Consider the following 7,159-nt stretch of genomic DNA (forward strand, 5'->3'; position numbering starts at 1 on the left):
TCATATATCATTGGAAACCTCAGAATGTCTTCTTTCTAATGCACTTGGGATCACTCAAGTGGATTTTTCTATCTCAAGTTATGCTTCCTTAAAGAAGGTAAGGTCAGGATGCCAAGTTTGCTGGAGTTGTTGCTAAACACGCACCCTTTCTTCCAAGTTGGCAACGTGCCAAACCTCCCAGGGCTGAGACATGGAGCTGGCGTTGTTGATGAACACGCCCCTTGTTGGCACGTTGACAACGTGCTCGATGCTTCCCTCCAGGGCTGCCTTCTAGTCTTCAACTTTGTTTGCTACGTTGCCTTGGAACACACCTATAGAACTTGGCGTTGGCAACGTGCATGCTTCTTCCCCTGGGCCAAAAATTTTTGCTCTTGGCGTTGTTGGTGGACACACTAGTAATTCTAGAGTTGGCAATGCCTAAGTTCACTTCCTTGGCCCAGCATCCTTGCTTGCGTTGCCAAGGAACACGCAACCTTTCTCCAAGTTGTGGCAACGTGCTCGCGATGACCTCTTCAGGGCTGCCTCCTTGCTTGGCGTTGCCTTGGAACACACCAATGGAAGCTGGCGTTGGTAATGTGCTCGAGCTTCCCTAGCTCCTCTCCAAGGCCTTGCTTTCTTGCTGCGTTGCTTGCCAGCGTTGTCCACAAGCACGCGTTTGTTCCAGCATGGTAGTAACGTGCTCGAATCTCTCCATGGCACTAAACTTTGTTTGCTGACGTTGCCTTGGAAAACGCCCATACACTCAGCGTTGGCAACATGCTTGAGGCCTTGGGATTTCCCTCCAGTGCTGCCTTATAGCTTCCAGCCTTGCTTGCAGCGTTGCCCCTAAACACGCCTTTGGACTCTGGCGTTGGCAATGTGCTGGCTTCCTTTCCTGGGCAAGCTTTCTTGCTTGGCGTTGCTTGCCTGCGTTACCATCAAACACGCCCCTGCATCTCTTGGCTGGCAACGTGCTCGAGCTTTGGACTTGCTCCCCAAAGTTGCTTGCTGCGTTGCCCTTAAACACGCCTATAGAAACTAGCGTTGGCAACGTGCATGAGTGAAGGTCCATGGCTGCTGGCGTTATCCTCAAACACGCCATTGTATCCCAACGTTAGCAACGTGCTTGAGTGGAAGAGTCATCATCTAAGCTACCTTGAGTTGTTTTGGATTATTGCATTGTTTATTTGGCGTTGCTAGTAAGAACGCCCATGTATCCAGTGTTGGCAACTTGCTTGAGTGAGTGATCCTTGCTTGTTTGCTTCCTGGCACGTTTTCATCAAACACGCATGGGCACCCAACGTTGGCAACGTGCTTGATGTCTTGAGATTGCCCTCCAGGGTTGCCTTCTAGCTTGGCGTTGCCTTGGAACACGTCTATGCTCTCCCAAGCCAACAACGTGCTCGAGCCTTCCATATGGCACCAAGCTTTGCTTGCTACGTTGCCTTGGAACACGCCTATAGGAGCTGGCATTGGCAACATAGCAACCTTCATTTCCTAGCCAAACCTTGCTTAGTTTGCTTCTTGGCGTTTTTGCCAAGCACTCCAATGTAGCTCCAAGTTAGCAACGTGCATAGTGCTCACAGGAGACCACTTTCTTGCAAGGTTGTTTGTGCTCTTCCTGAAGTAAAGCTTCAATGGCGTTGCCAACTTGAATTCCAAGTTAGCAACGTGCACATTTCTCTTCTTGAAGGAGTTGTTAGCCACTTGCTTGCTTCATTATTGTTTCATCACCTATCATTAACAAGGGAAATTGCTTCAAAGTCTCACCAATCCATGCAATCAATTTTATGAGATTCATTCATACTCATTCATTTATGCATTCCTTGAATCATTTGCATGAATTTGGCTACAATTAACCTGGTCCTTGGTATTTTTATGCATGGAAATGAAACTCATAAAAATGCTTGTTTATTTCAAAGATAATGAATGAAATTAAGCTAAAACTAACTAAACTGACTAGCTAATATAGCAAATATGCAAATGTATCAGGGTAAAAAGATTATATTCCTCCATGAGTTCAGCCTGCACATAATATATGTCACATTTGGATAATAGGAGAGATGATGGTATGATGACTCATCCATTGTACAGGGAGGCATGGAAACATTTTGATCCGGTGCATTCACCATTTACGAGTAAGCTAAGAAATGTATGTAAAGTTAGCATTGTGTTTCGAAGGATGTTATATATATGAAAATTGGCAGGTAAGATAAAACTTATTAATATTTTAATTACATTTCTATCTTCATAAAATATTCACTAGTTATTAATGATCAATATTTTTTGTGTAGGCAAATTTCAATTTGGACCATAATCCTCTACATCTAATTAGGAAGACATTCGACTATCGTATCGGTTGGCATCTTCAATAGATGCTAGGAGATTTGTGCCTAGACAAGGAAGAGAGCACACAATGGATGCCTCCCAATTTGAAACGAGACTTGACGCGCTATTTTGGTCAAGATCTGTCATTCAAGCACCGCCAGGCTACTAACAAGGCAAATAGGACATCGACTAAAGGGGGCTCTATGCATTATGGCAGTTCAGCAACCTTGCATCTACGATCGAGAAGATGGTAAATTATTTAATCAGTAATTAAAAAACTTTTATTCATATAATGAACTTCATTTAACCTTGCAACGTTTGTGTTAATATTATGCAGAGCAAGGACCTAGACTGGGAGCCAACTGATGTAACGACCCAATTTTCAATATAACATGTTTTTACCGAAACATTGAGTATTACTAATTTGAAACTATACTGATACTGTTATTAATAATATCAAGCCAATAATTGGGTTAACAGAATTCGATTTTTATGAAAAATCTTCCTAAAAGAAAATCGCAAATAAGAAGGAATGCGAGATTACGCAACCTAAGAAGATAAACAGATACATACACAAACAGGTATATAGCACCCAAAAGATGAAAAGTTAGTTACTCTCTCACAATTATGTACATATATACAATTCAAAACATCTCCAGGGTTTGGCCCATATAGGAAGCCCTAAACTCACTACAAGAAAAACACCCATTCAGGTATACTTGAAAAGTGTAGCCAAAAGTGAAAAAAAAATGATGCCCTAGGCTACAGCTATGCTTTCTGGGCTACGACTACGCTTTTTTGGGGTGATTCCTATTCGGCCGTTGCCTATTCTCAAAGGCTACGCTTTTCTGCACCAAGGGCTACGCTTTTGGCATTTGGGAATAGGGTGCGCTTTTCAAGTGATGCTGTCAAAGACCAAAGACTACACTTTTCAGCTTCCATTTTTGCCAAAATAGGCTACGCTTTTCAACGCTACTGCATCACCTGTAAAGCGTAGCCACATGAACATTGTATACCATGGCTACTTTTTATAAGTGTAGCCTTAAGTTCCTCGTTTTTTTTTGTATACTATAGCTACTATATATAAGTGTAGCCTTAGGTCTTGTTTTTTTTTCCTGTTACATAATTATACTAAATAATTTCTTTAAATAATAAAAATTATCTCTAACCAAAATATATTTATAATAATGATCCAAAAGTTATCTCTAACCAATAATTATCTCTAACCAAAAATTATATCTAACCAAACTATAAGCCAACTTGTTCAACTGTTGAGTTACTAATTTCAGTCAGCTCTTGGTCAGGACTCCTCGCCAATAAAGACACTTCCAGTCTTGCATCATTGTTGTCAGCTAGTTCAAATTCAAAATCTTCATCAAATGCAACTGACAGAGGTGATTTCAAATTCAGAATGATATATTGAAATTGATATTGTAAAGCAAAAGATAGATATCCAGGTAAATCAATTATACAGAAAAATAATTAAGTTTTGTACCTAAACCATAGAGAGACAGTAGCTTTAGCTCCTTTAGGTAAAACTTTATAATCCTAGGATTTAAGAGCCACAACCCCGTTAAGTGCAGTGCAGCCAAACGAATTGTACGAGGACTCTTTGTTCCTTCCTCAAGAAGATTTTGAACAAACTGTTTGCCAAGCATTAAAACTAATAGTCACTAGTTTCATGAAATAAGATAGCAGAAGATCAGAAAGCTTGTTGAAGAGAATACAAACCCATTTCAAGGGTCCGGGTGCATTGCCTATTTGGTGCATTATTTCATCATTAAAAAACACAGGATGCAAAACAGATGACAAAAGAGCAGCAATGGAAGAAATTCTTCTCTTGTTGCAGCTTATATGCAGTATCCAAGAGGAACAGACCAAATTCCCTATCGACTGATAAAAGATAGAAAGTCATTAGATCAGTGAACACTGCTGGTGAGATGCCGAGAAAATAAGCTCGCAATAAAAATATGTGTCACTCCAATAAGCCATTATGAAGCAGAAATTGGGTGCTTTCATGCCGGTTAAAAAACAAACAAAACCAAGTTCAAAGTAATGCAATGAAACACAAATACTTAAATAGTATTCTAAAAGAAATTATAAAAAAAATTATAATTACCTCTTTCAAATGATCATTTTACGGCTGTAACAGTGGCTTTGTGAACTTTTCCTTCTCAAGTAGTTGTATATATGCAAATTAATTTTTTCTACAAGATAAAGAGACAAAAAAATAAATAGAGCAAATATATTATTTTCAAATTACATAAAGAAAATAAATTATCAATTTAAAATTAAAAATTAACATAAATCTTAAATATTAAATTAAATAAATTAAAACTTTAAGTACCAAAATTAAACACAAATATAATTTCAGACAACCATCTAAGTAGTATTAACTCATTGAATTCTTATACTTGTGGAATCTTGATATAGGTATCGTCCAATCCCCTTTACATTATTATATATGACTGAAATGTATATAAAGGAAAATCAAATAAAAGTTATACTCTTTCAAGTTGTATAACGGAAAATCAAATAAAAACTGAGACGATTTATATATAAGTATAATTTCCTTACCCATGTGTGGTAATAATCATCATCATCATAAGAAACTAAACTATTCTTGGAAGTGTGAGTACATAAGAGGAAAAGCAGGTTTGCTTTTAAGTTTTACCCTACAACATATGCTGTTAATTAAAAGTTTATAATCAACATCTCATCATCATCTCGTGTTTACTACTTAGCTTTATCTCTACTTTTTAGGAGCAGAGAATGTTGGCCCGGCGGCAAATCAATCACTATCACTCAAATATACACATGTATAGTTCGAAGGGGAAAATTAAAATCATAGTGTCATAATGTAACGCAATTATTAAGGAAAAGAATTTTAGACAAAGGCCAGCATTTATTAATAATTAAAATCAGTTATATAAATCAATTATATAAATCGTCAGTTGCTGCTTCACATTCAATTGTTGCTCAAAATGACTTGGCACATGGATAGAAGACAACTGACCCAAAATTTCCACAGATTGGATGGAAAAGCAAAAACCAAAATTGTATTCAATCTTGTCAGACCTTATCCATACTTCGAGAAGACAATGGCATAAAACTTCAAAATCTTAACATTTGACATATATAAACATTGAATCTAAAATATTCAAGAATACAAAATAATTGAAACCTGACAATATTAAGTAGTTTCGATTCGTGATCATAGAAAACAAAAATAGTTGATACTGGAAATCACCATTAACTATTATAAAGTTAATGTACTTGTCACATGCTTTAGACTTTAGCAAAAGTAAGAGCACCAAAGTGGCAAAAAATTGAGTTTAGGGTGTATGATTTTTGTTTGGAAGAGAGGGGGGAGGGAGGAGGGGGGAGATTCTGGTTTACCTTGTCTTCTTATAAGGCATGCCAGTAAGCTTGGTGCCATAATTCTTATAACCCTGATCCCTCTCATTGCTTTGTAAAATACTTTCTGGACACACCATGGAAAAGGAAACAAAAAAAGAAAAATTGTAAGCCCTTGCAACGAAATTTGAAACACCACCTACCATGTCCTACCAATAGGCTTAATCTGTCTTCTCATGAAAGTTACAGCAGAAAATATGCAGAAATTAAATAATAATTTATCTCCTCTATCATTTCCTGGACATTAAAAGCATAGAAAAATAATAAAGGGAGGGGGAGGGGGAGGGGTTTTCTGGAGTGCATTTTTTGTATCTACTATTTAGGATGAAATATTCAACATCATAACATGATTCAAAGAAAATATTCTTCAACTAGCATAAACCATATCATCTCTAACTAAAATAACACATAATCAGGGTTCTGTCCTAGGTTACTAAGGATATTGCATGCCCGAAGGCACCAGAAATAAGAACTACCAAAACAAATAGTCAACTGATACATGATTTATATAACAGATTTGAGAATTAATCATGATACATGTGACAACATCATTTGTTGAATTCACATACATTTTTTATATCAATGAATCTTCAGTTAATGCCAAAAACATTGAACAGACCAAGGGCAACAGAGCTAAACAACTACAGAGATTACTCATTTATAGCTACCTGGATGAGCATATCGTGTGGCCAAACCTAGTGGTGTTTCCTTCTGCAAACACAAAGAAGCTAACATTTAGTGCAACCTAAACTTCTACAATTGAGAGGCCACAATGTCCACACTTGTCTTTCATGCAATGAATTCACAAAGAGAAGGTCCAATCGACAATTGAATAATCATCGGTATTATATCATTCGTGTCATCACAAAGCGATTTCTTTTATCTCGAGACACATAAAGCTTTGCTTGAAAGAACCAAAGAGGCAAAAGAAAAATAAATCAAGAGAGTAAAGAAAGCATAGTGGATTGGCAAAGTTAGCAAAAGCAAATGCAGATCATTAGATCAGTGTAATACATGAAAATTCTGAGAAATTGACTTGAAGGAATAAGCACTTAAAAATATGTTCCTTTTGCTTCACTCAAATTTTAACTCCAGTTGGCACAGTCTCAGAGAAAGACCAAACTTTGAAATGCTGAATTCAATGATAGGAATATTTAGGAACATGAAGCTCAACTCAAAACACATGGAATTAGTTAACAGATAGAGTGAAGAAGAGGTACCTATCACGGATTTGAACTTGTTCCATCATGGACGTCATTCTTTGCTGATAAGCTTCTGGAAGTGATTCCAAACCAGCTAACATGCTCTTATCCATGATTCAATTCAATTCAACTCAACCTAGTGTTCTTCATTCACATTAATCATATATGATCTGTTAAACACGATTTTACAATGAAATAATATGTTGAACTGATTATGGCGAGATATATGATCT

The 7,159-nt window shown here is 37.1% G+C and overlaps 1 protein-coding gene across 1 annotated transcript in view; it reads right to left on the reverse strand.

The window, feature by feature from the left end:
- Positions 1,824–7,159, reverse strand: part of LOC107608047 (E3 ubiquitin-protein ligase UPL3-like) — a 16,083-nt gene continuing 10,747 nt past the window's right edge. Inside the window, exon 4 of the transcript XR_002351510.1 lies at positions 1,824–1,839. The gene's annotated coding sequence lies outside the window, so the exon portion shown is untranslated. The remainder of the gene's footprint in view (positions 1,840–7,159) is intronic.

The sequence above is a fragment of the Arachis ipaensis genome, chromosome B07 (assembly GCF_000816755.2).
Source record: "Arachis ipaensis cultivar K30076 chromosome B07, Araip1.1, whole genome shotgun sequence".
In the NCBI taxonomy this organism is placed as follows: domain Eukaryota; kingdom Viridiplantae; phylum Streptophyta; class Magnoliopsida; order Fabales; family Fabaceae; genus Arachis; species Arachis ipaensis.